At 39.5% G+C, this 17,820-nt stretch overlaps 1 protein-coding gene across 3 annotated transcripts in view; it reads left to right on the plus strand.

Moving 5' to 3' along the window:
* The first annotated feature begins 4,806 nt into the window (after positions 1–4,806).
* Positions 4,807–17,820, plus strand: part of MAP3K2 (mitogen-activated protein kinase kinase kinase 2) — a 50,749-nt gene continuing 37,735 nt past the window's right edge. For 2 of the 3 annotated variants that reach the window (XM_054175850.1, XM_054175864.1), the window contains exon 1: positions 4,807–4,918. The gene's annotated coding sequence lies outside the window, so the exon portion shown is untranslated. Of the gene's footprint in view, positions 4,919–7,119; positions 7,200–17,820 lie in introns of those variants that run through there. The other variant, XM_054175856.1, reaches the window with a different exon arrangement.

Consider the following 17,820-nt stretch of genomic DNA (forward strand, 5'->3'; position numbering starts at 1 on the left):
TGTGGAGCCATAATGCACTGCTCTTGAAAGGAAATGGGGAAATATCAGCATTCAGTGGTTGGGGTTTCTTTTGTTTTTTTCCCCCAGTAACATTATTGTTGTCCCCCATGTGTTAAGGCTTATTGTGCACAATGTTAAAATGCTTATCAGATTATATTGACTACTAGGATAGTAACTCCTTTGTGATAACAGCTTTGGGATGCTCACAGCCTTTTTTTCTTCCCTTCCCTTCCTCCCCACCCTTCCTCTTCATGCACCAGGAAGAATATGAAATTTTTTATTCTCAGAACAGAGGTTTTATTTTGGTCTCTTTATGCAGATTAAATTTATTTTCAAAGTTTTGCAGCACCTTGCAGAAACCCAGTGTTGTGTCAGCTGGCAGCATTAATGTTTCAGCTCTCTGCTGGTGGTGCTGCAGATAAAATCAGCTGTAGCAAAGCTCATCCTATACCAACAGCACTAGATCAAAAGGCATCGAGAGGTTAAAAAAAAAAAAGGGTGTGGTAACAAAAACATCCTTGGCCTGTGTAATATTTGGGCATCTGAAGTTTAGAGAACAGGACTTTATTTTATTTATTTTATAAGGGAGCTGGATGAAACTGGGGGAAAAGGGCTAAGGAACTTTAGGAAGAATCAAGGAGATTTATTGACCACTGAAACTTAAATGTTTGCTGCACTGTACAGTTGTAACGAGAAGAATGCTAGGATGACAATACATTTATTGTTCTGTTAGAAATCTCTTTTCATTTACTTTAATATTGACCTCTGGCTAAACTTGTGCCTCTTCAGCCTACCCCTCATCAGATACTCCATTGATAAATAGGTGCTTTTTGCTCTGCTGTCTGGTCTTATATCCAAATATGTCATAGAAAGCAGTGTAGACCCATGAAGGGAAAATTTTGTCAACTGTACTTGCTTTATGTTTTACAGATACTCTTTTGTGTTAACCAGAATATTGATTATTAAAGCTAGTTAGTTAGCTTTTAATCATTGATTATTCAGGGGTTTACTTCATGTAAAATTAAGTCTGCATTGTAAAAATCTTCTTTCTCTAAAAATTAACAGTTGTGTTTGCTAAAGAGAACACAGTCTGTGCAGCATCACTGCAGCAAGATCCGTTGTCTGCCTTAAGATGTAAATGGACAAATACGAAGCAACAGTTGCCACAAGCTCTTATGGGTATGTTTAGTCTTGTATAGAACATCCTACATGATCTTTATGAAAGCATGCTATTTGCCACATAGTGTAATTTCATACACTTGCAGTCAGCACCTCTTCAGTTTACTCTTGCCATCTTGAATAGCAGACTTGTATTAAATGGCTGAGTAATGTAAATTTAGAGGAATAATCTTATTTGTGAAGTCAACAGTGACTGTGTTCTAGATTACTGAATATGGCTGAGTCCTAAAGGTAAATGTGTTGCTTCATAAACTTCAGTGATGGGGTGGGAGCAGACAAACTTGTCAGTACTGCTGCCCAGTCTCATTTACAGTGTGCTTTTTCTAGAAATTAATCATTTAATTATATCCTTTTCTGGATGTATGTCAAAACATGGTAACATGGAGTGGTGGAGAAGCAAGGAGACTTGGGAAGGAGAAGGAGGATGAGGGCATGACCATGAGAAGGGGCAGGTTTGTTCCCATTTGGAATGTCTTGTAAGCTGTGGCTTTAGTGTTAACTAATACAGGGACTCGTTGGCCTCAAGAAATGCATCTAGAAGGTGAGAGCCTCTTACATAGAATACATAGAATACATAGAATAAACCAGGTTGGAAGAGACCTTCAAGATCATCGCGTCCAACCCATCAACCAATCCAACACCGCCCAAGCAACTAACCCACAGCACCAAGTACCCTGTCAAGTCTTCTCCTAAAAACCTCCAGTGATGGCGACTCCACCACCTCCCCAGGCAGCCCATTCCAATGTGCAATCACTCTTTCTGTATAGAACTTTTTTCTAACATCCAGCCTGAATCTTACTGCAATGAGATTGATTCTGGAATCTGGGGAGAGATATAGTGTCAGATTGCAGTCAATTGCTTGAGTAGACTGTCCAAAGATGTTCTTACCCTATAATTTGTACCCCTGCTTCTCCCAACTTCCATTGCCTGTATAAGGCTCATACTGAATGCCTGAATAACTAATATGATTTACTGCAACTTCTGTCATCTATTTTTATACTCTTCCATATCAGCAATTACAGTTTTCCTATAAGCTTTATTTTGCTCTAGTAGCATGACATTCAGTCTGAGAACCATGTCCTTGTGTTTGGGCTGAGCTGTATGAGACAGTGTGAGACTTGCTAGTCTCTGGTGTTGATCTATATGTTTTTATCTTGAAGTCAATATGTAACTGCTTACCCTGCTCCTGATACCGAAGGTACTTTGTTTCAGGGATTATGGTACAATTGTGCTGTCAGGATGTACATCACTTCTGCAAAGCACTCTTGGGATGGTGCTTATAGTGCAGTGAGAGTGCCCTGCACTTCACAGGCTTTATGCAGGCATAAAAAGGACCAGGAGGGCAGAGGAATGTGGGATGATTTTCCACAACCCTTGCTGGCTTCTTCTGTAGTGAAGGAACTCTGACTTGAAAACTTAGCATTCACTAACCCTTCCTCCATCAGTGAAATCCATTTGCAAGATGCTAAAACTGACAAATGGCCATGAACTGGAACATTAAGGCAAGGGTGTGTTTTCAAAGCTGTGTAAGCAGCTGTGGCTCATTGATCTTGCCTGATGGTGCAGGAGCATCACCCAGTCAGCATTTTTCTTGGCTCTTTCCCTATCATTTAGCAGAAAAGGTCACCTTTTAAACTTTTCTAAAGACTATAGGTCTCAAAAAGTGTCTCATGAACATGGCTTACAGTTTTGCCAACTGTGGAACAAAGTGTCTTCACTTGGAGGATAACTGTCTCCTTCATGTTGGCTCTGGCGTTCTTATTAATCAGTGTGATTCAGAGCCTTGTGCCTTTTTTGCATATGCTTCATCAGTTGATCCTTCTCTGTCACAATCCTCTTCATTTTTTAAGTTTGTTTTTATCCTTTCCTACAGTGTCTATCAGTGGAAGATACTAAAACAGGCTGTGAGCCTTGCCTTGCAGTTTTTTGGGTATGTGGTTCAGTTGGAAATTTACTTGCCCTGGGTGTGCAGCTTAGGTCTCTAACCCACTGAGACACGTCTGTTTGAAAGAACTTCCCTGCCTAATTATACATACCTATAGTGACGATGTAGGTCTTACACTTCATTTGACTGGGGTTTTCCAGGTTTGTTTAAGGTGGCCAAAAAAAGCCCCCAGCTGTTTTTTTGGGTAGATTTTGAGGGCTTGCCCAAGCTTTACAAATCTTTAATTGTCTTAAAGGTTAAACGCCTCTGGCCTCATTGCCAGAAAAGAGCACATCAGTGGCTCAGCTGGGATTACTGCACTGTGCAGTCAGGTGCAGCAGCACAGGTCACGGCTACCTCGGTGTGACTCCTGCACACACACTGCCTCAGCATGTCACAAGGGGGTTTGCTAATGCACAGGGGTGATTTATGCATCTTGTACACAGAGGTTCATGCCTGTAAGCTTTTTTTTTTTAACTCTATACAAAACTAATTACAGTGGCATAGTAATATTTATAGTCATCTGCTACTTAGACTCCGTGGGCAGCAGTAATAACTGTTCTGCTATGCATTGGGGAGTGCTTTCTTGCTGATTACATGCTGAAGGGATGCTGCCTTCAATCACTGACTTCCGAAGGGAAGAAGGTGACTCCTGCAAAGAACTTTCTGCGTTTTGCTGGGAGAAATGGACAACCTAAAGGCAGCAAAGCAGCATTTTGGATTGTTCCAAAAACCTTGCCAGCCTGCATGCTATGGAGTCAATGCAGCTTTTCCTACTGCAGGCCTGCATTTCTGGGCTTGTCGGGGGCAAGGTTTTTTTTTTAAGCAGTAGAGGAGACACGAGTGTACCGAGGTGAATAGTAATACGCTGTCCTTGAACAATCGAGGTCTCTAAACTGCATCAGGAGGCTGGGCCAAACCCAAAGCCGTTTGACAAAACGCAGCTGCAGCCCCCCCGGACAGTGGCGTGCGGCACGTTACTCGAGCATTGTCCATAGGAGGCACACAACCCCCGCGCTGTTCGCCTGTCAGGTTGCCGCGGCCGTTGGGTACCGCAGAGGCTCCCACAGCGCGCTGCAGCCGGAGCCCCGACTGCCCCCGCCGATACGACTACGCAGCAGGCGGCGCGGCACCGCTCCTCCCTCGCTGCACCGGGGATGGCGCGGCCTGGAGCCGTCCCACTCTCCCGGGTGCCAGACGGCCCGTGCTGTCCTGCTCCGGGTCTCGGACACCCGCAGTTCCCGGCCCCGGTGAGGTGCTGGGGAGGGGGTGTGTGGAAACGCCGGTGCGCGTACAAGCCGTCCACTCTCCACCTCCCCTTCCCGCGCGCGCGCAGAGCGAGCCGCTGTTCGTGCGCCGTGACGCGCGGCCGCCGTGACGTCCTGCGCTCCCGCCCCCCCCCCCCCGGCGCGCGGCCGACGTCACGAGTTTCGGCGGAGGAGAAGGCGGAGCTTTCGGTTGGCAGCAGAAGCGGCGGCGGCCGTCGGCGCCTTACGCCCGACGGGACCCTTTTCTCCCTCGGCCCGATCCCCGTGGTGCCACCGATTCGGGGGCTCCTTTCTTGTTTCCCTCCTCCTGGGCCCGCTTGGGCGTGCCGTTCCCTCTGGGCCGGCCTCGGTGCCTCCTGTCAATCCTCCCCGCCGTTCCCCGGCGCGGGTAGGCCCGAGCCCCTTCCCTCCCTCCTTCAGGGGGGTGGGCTTCTCTCCGGAAACCTGGCCGCTCCCTCCGCGCTGCCTGCCCATCCGGGCCTGCGCCCGCCGCCGCCGGGCAGCGCGGGGGGTCCCTCGCGGCCGCCCGACCTCCGCTGTGACACAGGTCGGTGCCGGCGGGGCGCGCGGGGGTGGCTCTGGGAAAGGCCGGGCCAGGGGCGGCCCTCGGCTGCGCTGATGCCTGTGCGTTTCGGGGGCGGGTTTGCCGGCGCGCGTTAGAGGGGGATGCCGGTGTGGGGGACGCTTGGGGCAGCTTCGGCATCTAGGACGTGCCCAGGATCGGGGCCGGGGAGAGACGGTTTGTGCGAACCGCCGGGGGCAGTGTGCCTGTGCAGATGGAGGTACGGAGCGGCGTAGTTGGGGTGATGGGGGTACACGACGTGTTAGTTATTTGCGTTACAATTGCAGTATCTTAAGGATTTACCGAGCTCTACAAATATCTGTATGTCACCGTAAACCTGCGTACTGATGCTCTAGCTTCTTCAAATTGCTCTGCAGCGATATCAGTGCTACGAATTGGGTTATGTAGGTCAGATTTTGCGATATATCTTTGTCGGGGGATAAAGCGAATGCTAGATTATTTTTTCCTTTATTGCTTTTGATCTTCATTGCAGCACACACGATTTTTAATTCTTAATTATTTTTTTCCTGGCTTCCTCTATTGCTTCATAAATCTGGTTTTAGGTTTTGGGTGTGGAATTACTGAAGATCAAATCATTAAATAAACCGAGCGTTTCTACGCTATATTATATAATGAAATGTCTTCTAAGAGGGTGGTAAAAGATAATAGACGCCTGCCTTGAAATAAGGGCCGTAACATTTCTGTGCTTTAAACAATGCAGCACGTTGCAGAGTGTTGGAGGCCTTCAGAAATGTGTTGCTATGTATGTGGCAAAGACATACTATTTGCAGAATGAATGTCCACATGCTTGTCTTGCACGATACCTTGGATTCTTTTGTGGTATCGCAGTTGTTAGCAGAATACTCTAGAAAATGTTGCTTTCTATGGAATTCCCTTCATGGTTAGTTTTAAGGGAATGGGCAGCAATGAGTTAGTACTTATGCTACACTGAAAAACCTTAGAAGATTTTTCTTGGTTGGTTGTCGCTTTTTTTCCTACACTATGGCTAAAGCTTTCATTGTCATTTGAAAATAACAAACACTGTATGAGGAAATTTTATTTTCACGTATACCTTTGCTTACAGTGTTGGAGTGGTTTTTAATAGCTGCTTTCCTCAGAAATACATTTAAAAATGGGAACTTGCTTTAATTCCTGTTTTCTTTACACTTCGTGTTCTGTCATGATTACCATTGAAATGTACTGAACCCATATATTGATTCAGAGAATGAAGCTGTATATAATGAATTCGATTATTTTTTTCCCTAAGGTTTTATTGTATTTTCATAAAGCAGAATAGCAAGGTGATGTTTGTCAAATCGACTCATTGCTGGAGAAAATTCTGTGTACAGTTTGTCTGTATGAACACTGTGTCAGTGATTTATCTGACACTAATGGAAGACTACGCTGAAGAAAACAGAGGTTCCGAGTTGCTTGTCTTGGCTTGCTCAGATTTCTAAACTAAAGTTTCAGAGAAAACTTCTTCTAGGATAGCTGTAGTGTTTGGTAATCTTGAGACCTTTCATAGTATATGTGAGTAGGCAGATCTGGGACAGGTAGAATTTTTTAGCATATTGCAACAAGATCATTGTCTTGTTTAATATCATGGTGTGGAAACTTTTTTCTGTTTGTGGGTTAATGTTTGTTTGTGTTTTGTGTTGATCAAACACTGAGTAATTTGTGGTAAAAACAAATAACCTTTCAATTTTGGTCAAAGACCTATTCGTTTCTTGCTGTTGTTCTTAGGAAGCTAGTCAGTGTGCAGACTTAAGGAATTTAAAGCCATTTGAGCCTAAGTGCAGAAGACTTACTGTTTATTATAAGGTTTTCTTCTGGAGAAAGCAAGAAAGTTGATCATGCTGTAAACTTAATTCACCTTTGTAGTGTTTTCTTTACATAATTTTCTTACAATTTCTTAAAATTTAATATTTGGCTGCAAATCAGAATTACTCTTTTTTAAAACCCTGCTATTATTAGTAAATATTTATGGATAACTTCAAAAAAAGCTTTGCATGTTAGCAGTCTTAAGTTGTTTGTTTTTTTTTTTTCACTTTCATCTATATTGTCCTTACTGCAGGCTGACTTTTTACATCAACAAGTCAAAAGCCATGAATAACACATAATTTATTTTTGTGACAGATTCCTAAGAGGCTAATAGAGCATTCTCAGAACTGAAAAGAATGTTTTCTTATAAAATGCAACCAGAGAATGATAATAGAGTGATTTCTGTCATCAATTTCCTCTTCTTGCACCAACCACATGGCCAAAGGTGTTCTGATCTGTTTGGAGGGTATATGTTATGTCTGGAATAATGAACATATTTTCTATTTATTTTTTTCTTTTAATCTTTGCTGTAAACACTATCCTGTGTTTTTTTGTAAGAAAAACAAATGCATGTTGAAAATGTCACCAGTGCAGTGAAGTTACTGGTTACTTTTGCAGAGCTTATTTTCATACATGAAATTAATGATTTAAATATGTATATTGACTAGTGACTCTACCTAGATTTATCTAATTAGCAAACAAATAAGCTTGATGTCCCGAAAGATTAATTTCTAAATTTAAGCTTTTAAAATTCTGAAGCAGAACTGACACAGTATTCAATCCAAAATTTAAAAACAAACAAATAAAAAATGAGTGAGTTCTAATGCTGCAGAAGGAGAGAGGAAACCTCTTTTTTAAAAAAAGAGTAAATACTGCATTTGCTGTTATAATCTGGTATTTTGTAGTACTAAGGAATAGGTCAGAATAGATCATACATGCCATAATTGCACATACCTTGTAAAATAACACTGCAAGCATAATTGAGCAGCGGGAACGTGTTCAGCATGCAGTGCATTAGTAGCGATTCTCATTTCTGGATCTTGCTATGAGATCTTGATTTGGTAATACAGTAGTCATGACAAATGCATCTTATGCTTTGTGTTAACCTAATTTCTGAGACTAAACGTGCTTGTTTGCAGGTCTTTATGAAATATTTCTAATATAGTCACCTTAAGTATATTTTTTTGAGGGGCTGCAGAAGGATTGGTGCCAATAATTGAAGGAAGGATGGGGTTTTGTGCTGGGATATTGCACTGTTTTTTGTCTGTGGGAACCACTGCTCTAGAGACACATGACTCACAAACAGACATATGGCATAGTTTAGACTCCATCTTAATAGTAATATCATCATTTGAGGTTGGATTTACTTGAGCAAGACCAAAGCAGGGGTATGTGCATTTGCTTTAAAAACTGAGAATTAGGAATTGGTAATGTAGGGCGACCTGTAGAGATTTGATGCTTTCTTTCCTGTCTGTTTGCAAAGTCTTCTACTTATGTTTGCTGTTATATCTCAAATTATTCCATATTTTTAAAATTATGCCAGCAATTTGTAACTTTTTCCATAGCAGGAAAACATTTTTTCCTCACTTGCTTCTATTTCTGTATTACCATCCAATTATTTGCCCACTTTTGTGACTTACCTGCAGCAGCAAAAGGTGTGGCTTTTATGTTCCTGAAATGTTTTGTGCTAAGTACACTAACAGTCTGACAACAGCAATGTAATAAATTGAAGTGTTTAAGATGTTTATGTTGCAAAGAGTGTACTTTTGAAGCTGAGATATAATAGTGCTGATAAACAGTTCTTACACATCTATAATTTCTTTGTTTAACCAAATGAGGAGGGAAGGGATTCCATGAGGTCAGTCATTACTCTGAGGCAGCAGCAAATAGAGTGAAATCATGTTGGATAGACATTTGTCTGATCTTTTCTTACAAAAATCAAAAGGAGGGGAATACCACACCTCTTCGCTGGTCTATTTATAGCTAGTACATAACTATCATTATAGTCAGGAGGCTTTTCTTAATATTTAACTTAAGTCTCTGTCTTAAGTCTCTCTGCTAGTTAAGCCAGTCATTTCTTGTCCAACTATTATTACTCATGCAGGATAATGATTTCTGTACTCTTTTCACCAAGTGTTTGCATATGTGAAGACAGTTCCTCTGGCTCCTTTTGTTTCAGGCTTCTCTTTGCAAAACTGTGCAAACAGGTCATGTTTTCTCAGGATTTTTGTTGTTGTTAACTCTCACTGGACTCTGCATGATTTGTCTTTATCTTTTTCGAAGCTCCCAGACAGTCTTGGAGCAATAGAGTAATTAACTTAGAGAATAAGTTGCAGCAGAAGTAACATGACAGCCTTATTAACATGTCATTCTAGGGTGTGTTTGTGCATGTATGGTTGGGTTTTATCTTATTTGTTTGGTGAGGCTTCTTGTATTTCTTTGGTTGGTTGGTTGGTTTTTTTCCCAATACCAGGTTCTTGACTTCCATGGTCATTAACATAGGAGCTTTTATTAGTGTTTCTTAAATTGAGTATCTCTTTCTTTATGTGTATGAATTTGAGTTATATTTGCAAATAGTAGAACTTTATACTGTATTGAATTTAGTCTTTATGTCATGTTAGCTTTCTTACATTAAGCATTTCTAGACTGGACAGGATCACTGTTCCAATAGAGTATTCTAAGGAAAGCATGTGGTTCCTGCTTTTCCACGTCTCTTTCCCAGCATATGCAGTCCCTGTGGCTTTTGAACATAAGCCTATTCTATAACAGGAAACTTGACTGAGAACAAGTTCTCCTAGGCTTAGATGCAGCTTTTACTGGGGGGAGAAAAAAGTGTCTTTACCAGTATATTTTATGCATGTGCTGGTTTTGAAGTCATGTTGCTAAGATAACTTCTGTCAGTGAAACTGTACCTGAATAAGCTTTTTGCCATTTTGTGATGTCATACAGTCCAATGGCATAGCAGAAGAAATTTTTATCCTATAGGCATGCTTTATTGAAGGAATTGCAGAGCCAGCTATACAACAGATGTGTTCAACATGTTCCCTGGCTTTACTCCATTTTATCTGACTTATGTAAATGATTTTATCCATAATTTTTCAGGCAAAATCACAGATGGGACAAATTGTGGGATTCTTTCAGCAGTGTTGCCTTCACAAAGAATGAAAGAGACTCCAGTAATGATTATCAAAGAAGGCCTTTAGGTTTTTTGCAGGAAGGAGGATTTCAAGTAGTCAATGCTGGTTGCCTCTTATCCTCAAAGTTATTAAAAAATAATTTTGACAAGACAGTTCTGGAAGTGCCAGCAGATTGAATGCCATGTTACCCAACATGCTAACAATGGGAGCTGTAGTCTCACCGTTGAACGAAGATTTTAAAACTGGAAAAGTCTGCATTGAGTTGTTGTTTGAATTGCAGGGGGAGGGCGAAGAGAACTAAAATACTGACACAAGCAGTGATTAAACTTATGAAGAAAATCTACAGAAAGTAAGGCATTCTATTGAAGAACATCAGAATTGTCACTATATACTGATTGGTAAAGCTGAACCTGTATTTGAGTGCTGTTTTGTCACACTTGCTATGTGTATTTTGCCAGTGCCACAATTATTGTAAGCCTAGAATGGGACTGGTTTTGTTTGTTGTGTTGTTTTTTTGGGTTTTTTTGTCTGTTTTGTTTTGTTTTTAATTAAAATAAATTGCAGTGCCAAATCCTCAGACCTTCTAACACCACTTTTTTTCTGTAACGTCTTGAGCTGTTGATTCTGCTAAGCGCAGTAACTTCAGGCGGGGATGAGACAGGTAGTGTGATAAATGACTCTTTAAGCTGCTGCAGCAAGTTCCCATGGAGAATATCTATTAAGGCTCTGCGTCTATGATATTTGCACTATCATAAATACCCAAAGAAATTTTCAAATTAAAATCTAAATGTTGTTGATGAAATGGGTGACCAAGTTTTAGGTCCAATCTTAATCTGTAGTAAAATCAGAGAAAAGGTAATCCAGTATACTACTTTCTGTGGTGAGCATGAATGAATGCTTATGGAAGAGTGAGGTCAAGGCAAGCGTATATAACACTTGGCTTGATGATTCTTTCAATCTCAAACTATTTTCAGTAAAAGTTTATTCTAAATCTCATGTGGCTTTTGTGTAGCTAGCAACCTTTGGATTTTTATCCTCAAATAGTGGTTTGTGATTTTTGCATTCTGGCATCCAAATACCCTTTGATAAGAAATTACCCTTGTGTTAAAATCTGCCTTTTTTGGTTTTATTTTTTTAAGCTCACGCTGTTTTCTTTTGGAAGAGAGTGAACAATCCATCTCTGTCCAATGTAACAAGCCATCTCTCTGTTCCTTATATGATTTTGTAACCCTTTATGACTTTTTTCCCTTCACTCAAAATACTCCTGAAACCAAAGAGTCCTAATCTGCCTTTGTTTTCCCCTGTATAATTCATGATGTACCTTTTATGTACTTTTTGCTCTTCTCTGAAGGTATTGTATTCTGCTACATCCTTTCTTGGAGCTGAAGGCTGGGACTGCTAGTGGTACTCAAGATGGGCAGTGATCAGTTTTGAACTTCTTTTTTTTTTCTTCTGTAATTCCTAGCATTGGCTTTCATGTCTGAGTGCTGGCAGTATTCAGTGGAAAGCCCATTGGTTTGTTACACGAAGAATTAGAGTTGTTTCCCTTCCTCCTCCCCTCAGCCCCCCAACTTACACCACTTTCATCTGTGCTACATATCATCTGCTTTATTGTTCAGTCCCCTAGTCTGATAAAGGCCACCTCTTCTAGACTAGACTAGACTAGAATAATTCAGGTTGGAAGAGACCTTCAAGATCATCACGTCCAATTCTACTGTAGTCAACACATTCCTTGCTCTGCTGAATAACACAATATTGGTAGACACAGTAGTGTCAGAAAACTTTTCACCTTGCCTTTGTTTCTTGGGTAGTTTAGAATATGTTGAACAACACAGACTTGTGGAGCCCCTCTGGTATACTCTTTCTTTGTGAGAAACCAACTATGTCTGTCCTGTATTTTCTGTATTTTTAACAATTTATTTGTGCATGAGTCTTTATTTCTTCTTATGCTCTGACTGCAAGAAAGCCTTTGGTGAGACTTTTTGAACACTGGAAATAAAAAGTAGACCATGATAGTGACCGAGTTCAGCTCCTGATGCACATGTTCAGAGTGCACCAAGAGATTTGCAAGTGAAGATCTCTTTTTGCAATGGCTATATCTGTTCCTTCCTGCTCTGTCATAATTATCCATATGTCAGTTATTTGTGGTTTAATTCTTACATGTCACACTTAAACTTGTCAGTAGTTCCAGAAATCCCTGCATTACACATGATATCTATTAAAAGGTCTTTTATCTGTGCACTTGTCAAAAGGGGTGGTTCTAGCATGAGTTCTTGCTCCTTTGTTTTGGTATTGGTATGATATGTGTGAGATCAGGTAGATAGGCTGATGTTTAATTAAAACATAATATCTTTTCAACTGTATCATCTGTTTGCTCTCAATCTCCTGCTTGCCATTGAAATTTAGCTCGAAAGCAGCAGTTACTCTAGACAAGCAGGACTGTTATCTTGACAGAAATGTAACTTGAACAGTGGAACTGTAGTCTTAAAGATGATGATTAGATATGGGCATGTACATAGTAATCCTGCCTCTGGCACTTTGGAGTCTGTAGTTAGTTTATCTTATTAGCTGTATTTATGAGGGTTCTTAAATTTTTATCACTTCAGGGAAAAGTATAATTGTGTAGCATCAAAGATGTCATTGTAGTGATTTGGTACCCACTGCTAAGGGGTGTGCTATGTGAGATGCAAGAAGGAAAATTTAGGAGCATACATTGCCTTTGTGTCTTTGTGTTTGATTCTTGAGCGCATTGACAAAGCTAGGGTTTTTTTGTGACATTTTGGTTTAAATGCTATTATGAGGGATTGAGTGAAATTAGTAGTTCTCTGGTTTTAGGGAAGCTAAAAATTTTTACCCAAGCACAAAGGGAAAAAGAATTTGTGTGCTTGGTAGTTTAGCAAGATCTTAATATGTTTGCCTATGTAAGTCAACCACTTTAAAAAGGGCATCTACTGAATGCAGATAAAAACTTACAAGTTTTCCCATTTAGACCTGCTCATGAAACCTGTTTGCTACCAAAATGGTGCACAGTCATATTACATGTGTAGTAGAAATAGCTTTGCATTTTACATAGTGTGTGTTACCTGTGAATACACAAAAGATTCTCTCGGTTTCCTTCGGCATATGTTTAGTACCCACCTTTCCATCTTCTCATTGGTCTTACTGTGTGGTCTGTTTCCAAGCATGAGAGGTCTGAGTCTACTCATAGCTCCCTGGTTAAATGTATTGCTCATTGTTGTCATTGTTCGATGTTTTAATCCTGAACTAGAGACTGATTCAAGAATGTTTTTTCTGTGCTGTTGGAAATACACGTGGATAATGAATGTCTTATCCTGCATACATGTTAGTGTATGAGGCGCTTCTTTTACATTTCGTGCTCTTACTGTTGAGGATAGAAATAATGGAAGAAATGTCTGACTGACTGTACAGAGTTAATTTGAATTGTGATGGGGAAAGAGCCCATGGGGTATTGAACTAGGAAGATTGGAGTGTGAGCTCCTAGGAAAGACATTTTAGGCAAAAGTTTTTGGGAAACGATGTATTAATGGGGTGGCAAAACTTGACAGTGAAGTAGCTGTACCATACTTTAGATTTCCTTATTCTATCACTGGGTATAAGGCAGAAATAACTGTGCTTTGAGGAATTCCTCTGTGAGCTGTTGCAAAATTTGGAAGATGTGTAGCAAATGAGACTAAGATGTCTTCACAATGAAGAAACAAAAATGTCCCTAGATAATTAGATTCTGTCCTTGCTGGTGTCACAGCAAGGTGCCAGCTAAATCATGTTACCAGAATGTTTCATATGTATTGCTGTTTTCAGGTTTTTTGGTACTTGATTTGAAATGATAGTAGTGTGATTTCCAGCCATGATTAAAACTCCCAGCTGCTGCAGCTGTGAGTTTTGCTCTGAGTGGAAGATGCTGTCAAATGTAATGGGTATATTGAAGAAAACAGTTTCTTGATTTTAGCACCTGAAGATAGATATTAAAACTAGCTGTAGAAGTTGAGACGTTACTTCTCTGGGTTGTTTCCTGAAATAGTTGTCTTTCACCTCATCATGGTCAGAGAACTGGAAGATGAACTGAAAAGGACAGCACGAGTTACTGGAGTTTAAGGATGTGCTTTCTTCCATATGTTCTCCAAAGCAAGATCTGACTTATGATATGTATGTAATTGCTCTTGTTCATTAACTGAAATGCTCCACTTGTTTGCAATACTCATTTCTGCTGGAAACCTACTGGTTTTTCTAATGAACTTTATTTTTGCTTTAAAAATAAAGTTCATACACTGTAAGTGGTTTGTGATAGGTTTACCGTTCTAGTGAATGGTTACATTTATTACTGATTGTAGCACAGGAATTTCCAACCCCAGTAGTGCTGGTAAGATTAAATTTGTTTACTGTGTACAATGAGCTCTTTGGCTTTATTGGTGATTTGAATTTTGTCACAGGAGGAGAGAATATACTCTATTGGTTTACAGTGTACGCTGTGAGCTGTCTGTGATGTGGGGGGAGGGGAAGTTTTCCTCCTGTAGGATTTTAGATAGGGGAAATGCAGTCATTTTTGTGGTGGGGAATTATTTTGATTGTAACACTTAGCCCTTCTGCACAAATATTTTGACTTGCTTGTCATAAGTTTGAAGTAAACCTAACATTGATGCCACTCCTTACAGCAACAAATGCTGAGGCCAAATGACAGCAGCAGGTGCTGAGCTAAAAGGACCACTGAGATTTTAGAGGAAGACACAGAAGCACCTAAATCATTTTATGTCACTTTCTGTAGTGTATATTTCATGGGATTGTATGGATTAAAATTTCATTCACCTGTTTTCTTTGAGAAGCCTTTTAATAGAATAGAATAGAACAGAACAAAATAGAATAGCTATCTAGTTCACTTCTGTGAGTTTTTAATATTTTACTATCATAAGTGTTTTATTCTATATATTTGTGAGCACTGTAAATCTATTTTAACACTAAATAAGCCTTAGACATTTTTATGATGTAAATAGCGTTGATCAGTTTGTGTATCACGTATCTTAGTGAATGGTAAGGATTTTGTTGTTCTTAGTGGTGTGATGCTCTAAGACTTTCCACCATGGTGGTAGTGATAAATTTCCAAAATGCCAGAGCAATTTGGAGGCAGTGTTGGAATTATTTGTAGCCCAATGAACAGTGCCTATTAATTGTTAATGTGGTTTTGTGAGCAATCTGGTCTCAGATAAAAGTAGAGGAGCATGAGCAGTTGATTTCTAGCCAGTATGTTCTGTTGCAAAATTGGCAACAGTAAAATATTTTGCAAGGTGTCACTGTGGCATCTGTCTGCAAGTTTCAGCTGTTGTGACCCTTCCACAATTTAAAATGCATGTGTTTGCGTCAGAACAGACCCTAAGAAAGCATCATGACTTTCCAGGCAGATTTGCTTGATATGTCAGCAAAATTACTCTTCAGTTAGATTGGAAATGGAGCTGTTAAGGGTGCTTTGGTTGCTGCTGAGGCAGTAACAGATACAGGAAATGAAGATGTTCTGTAAAACTTGAATTAGGTACAGAAAGAGATCTTGTTGAGGAAAGTAGGTGCTTTGCTGTTTGAGACCAATTACAGTCTTATCTTTTCTGTGTACTTGAAATGGAGTGGGCTTATGAAGGGTTAGCCAGTAGAGGCTCTTGATAGCATTTGGAAAGAAGAGATTCATTCAAAACAGGAAACTTGCATTTAAGTGCCTTGAAACTCTCTAAATATGCTTATCTCTCCCTATCAACTGTAGAGGAAGTGTAGGAAGATTAGATTTCCTAGACCATAGTTATTCTTTGTGAATATTGCTGTAAGTGTTAAGATTTTTATCTCAAAAGCATAATTTTGCTGTAAACTCATCTTGAACTAAATTACCTGCTACTCTGCATTTTTATGAGAACAATTCTTAAAAACTGTGTCTTGCAAACTTCCTAGTGCTTGTTCAAGTCACAATCATTGTTCATCAGGATGATAAATGTTATAGGAAAGTGTCAAAATACAGTTTGTAGAACAGCAGGAACTAAAGATTTAATCTGAGTAGGATGAAGTTTTACTTTTGCTGTTGGGTATGTTGGATCCTTCAGTTCATTCTGAAGTCTATTTCTCATGGTACTGCAGTTTATGGTGCTAGAACTGACAGCACTGCTTTTTGAGCTTTATCCTTCCTGTAACTGGGAAGGCACCATCCATAATTTGAAGTTATATTTTATGCAGGTCTGGGGCTTGTTTGTTTTTGTTTTGAGATTGAGCTCTGGAAGGAGTAGAGCTAATAACCATTCTTTCAGAAAATAAATACTAGTGTCTGTAGCTGTACAGTTGAGGTAAGTCTCTCTGCTGTGTGCTAAATTAGACATAAATTCACTTATTTTCATTGCCAGGAAGATTTAAAAAGTTTAAGAAAATTCGGGTCTGCATATTGTAGAGATGCCTGGATACATCTGTAACAGATAATAAATGTGCTAATGCTTCAGCCATCCCACACTTGCTGTTCGCAGTCTGTCTGATGGTTCTGCACTGAACAGCGGATCTATAGGTTGTGTACAGAGGCAAGTTGGCTTCTGCATACCTTTTTACACACACAAGGATTGCATTATCCCTCTTTAATTTTGAATTTGACTTACATTAGATAATTCTACATTTTGATTTAATAGTTCTAAATTGTCTATTGTTAAGACCATCCAATCTTGTGGTTATAACTTTTTCCCAATTTCCTAAATGACTGTTTTTATGTCAAAATGCATTAAATGCAAAAACATTATTGAATAAACATAATAAGCCACAATATTTAGGTTTACATAAAATGCAGATTCTTATTATGGGTGGTTCTCTTCTGGTTGCAGGGAGGAAAAAAACAAAAAAATCAAAAAGCAGTCCTATCAGTTTTAACACCATAAATGCAGCTCCTCTTAAAAAAAAAATAACTATACATGATAAAAAAATATTAAATGGGAGGGAAATAACATTATTATATACAGTCAAATATTTTAAATACACATCAATAAATTTTATTGGACTGTGACTGTGTTTTCATCACGTTTGAGGCCGTTTGCTTGAATTGTTACTTGTATATCTCCTTGCATGTGCCTGATCATTGCCTGTCTGTAAGGGTTGCTCTCGGAATCGTGTTCATTGATGTTTTCTGACAAATAGGAGTATGGATCTTAAAAATATTTTATTTTAATCCATCAACAGAGCTTCCTGTTAGTTAATTGAAACTTTAAAGCAAATAATTAAGGTAATGTGGGTTTTAGCCAAATATGTTGGGAAAATGTGAGTAGCATAATTACTGTTAACTGAGTAGCATAGTTCTGTTAACTAATCTATAATCATTTCTAGAAGCAAGAAAAATTTCATTTTGCTTAACAGCAATAATAATTCTTGAAGTCAAAGCATGTACTATGGTTTTGCTTTTAATTCCATGGTAGAAACCAAGCTAATAATTATTTTACACTCAGTTGATGTGGAGGTAAATAATTGGCAGCTCTTTGACCCTTTCTTTTATCCTTCTGTCCAATTTATACTATATTTTCAACCCACTAGAATCTTCTTCCAGGTATTTCCAAATATTTGCAAGAATGGTCTAGAAAACTCAGCCACTAATTTTTTGAAGACTCTTCTTACAAATAAGTGCATTGTATGTCTTTATTGTTGTGGATGGTGCAATTTCTATTCCAGTAACACTGTGCTGTGGTTTGGATACATCCTCTTGATTTTTTTCACCATCAGAACAAAAAAAGGATGCTGGCTATTTCTTCCTGGGTTTCATCACCACTTGCTGTTTTACCATCTAAATTCACTATCTGAGGGATTGGTTTTATTCTCTTTTTTTTTGTTGTTTTAAAATCACTTTGAGTTGGGTGCTATTGTTTTATGAAGCCTATTATGTTGATACAAGTATTTGGCTTGTGGTACTCTTTAAGG

The sequence above is a fragment of the Dryobates pubescens genome, chromosome 2 (assembly GCF_014839835.1).
Source record: "Dryobates pubescens isolate bDryPub1 chromosome 2, bDryPub1.pri, whole genome shotgun sequence".
In the NCBI taxonomy this organism is placed as follows: Eukaryota; Metazoa; Chordata; class Aves; order Piciformes; family Picidae; genus Dryobates; species Dryobates pubescens.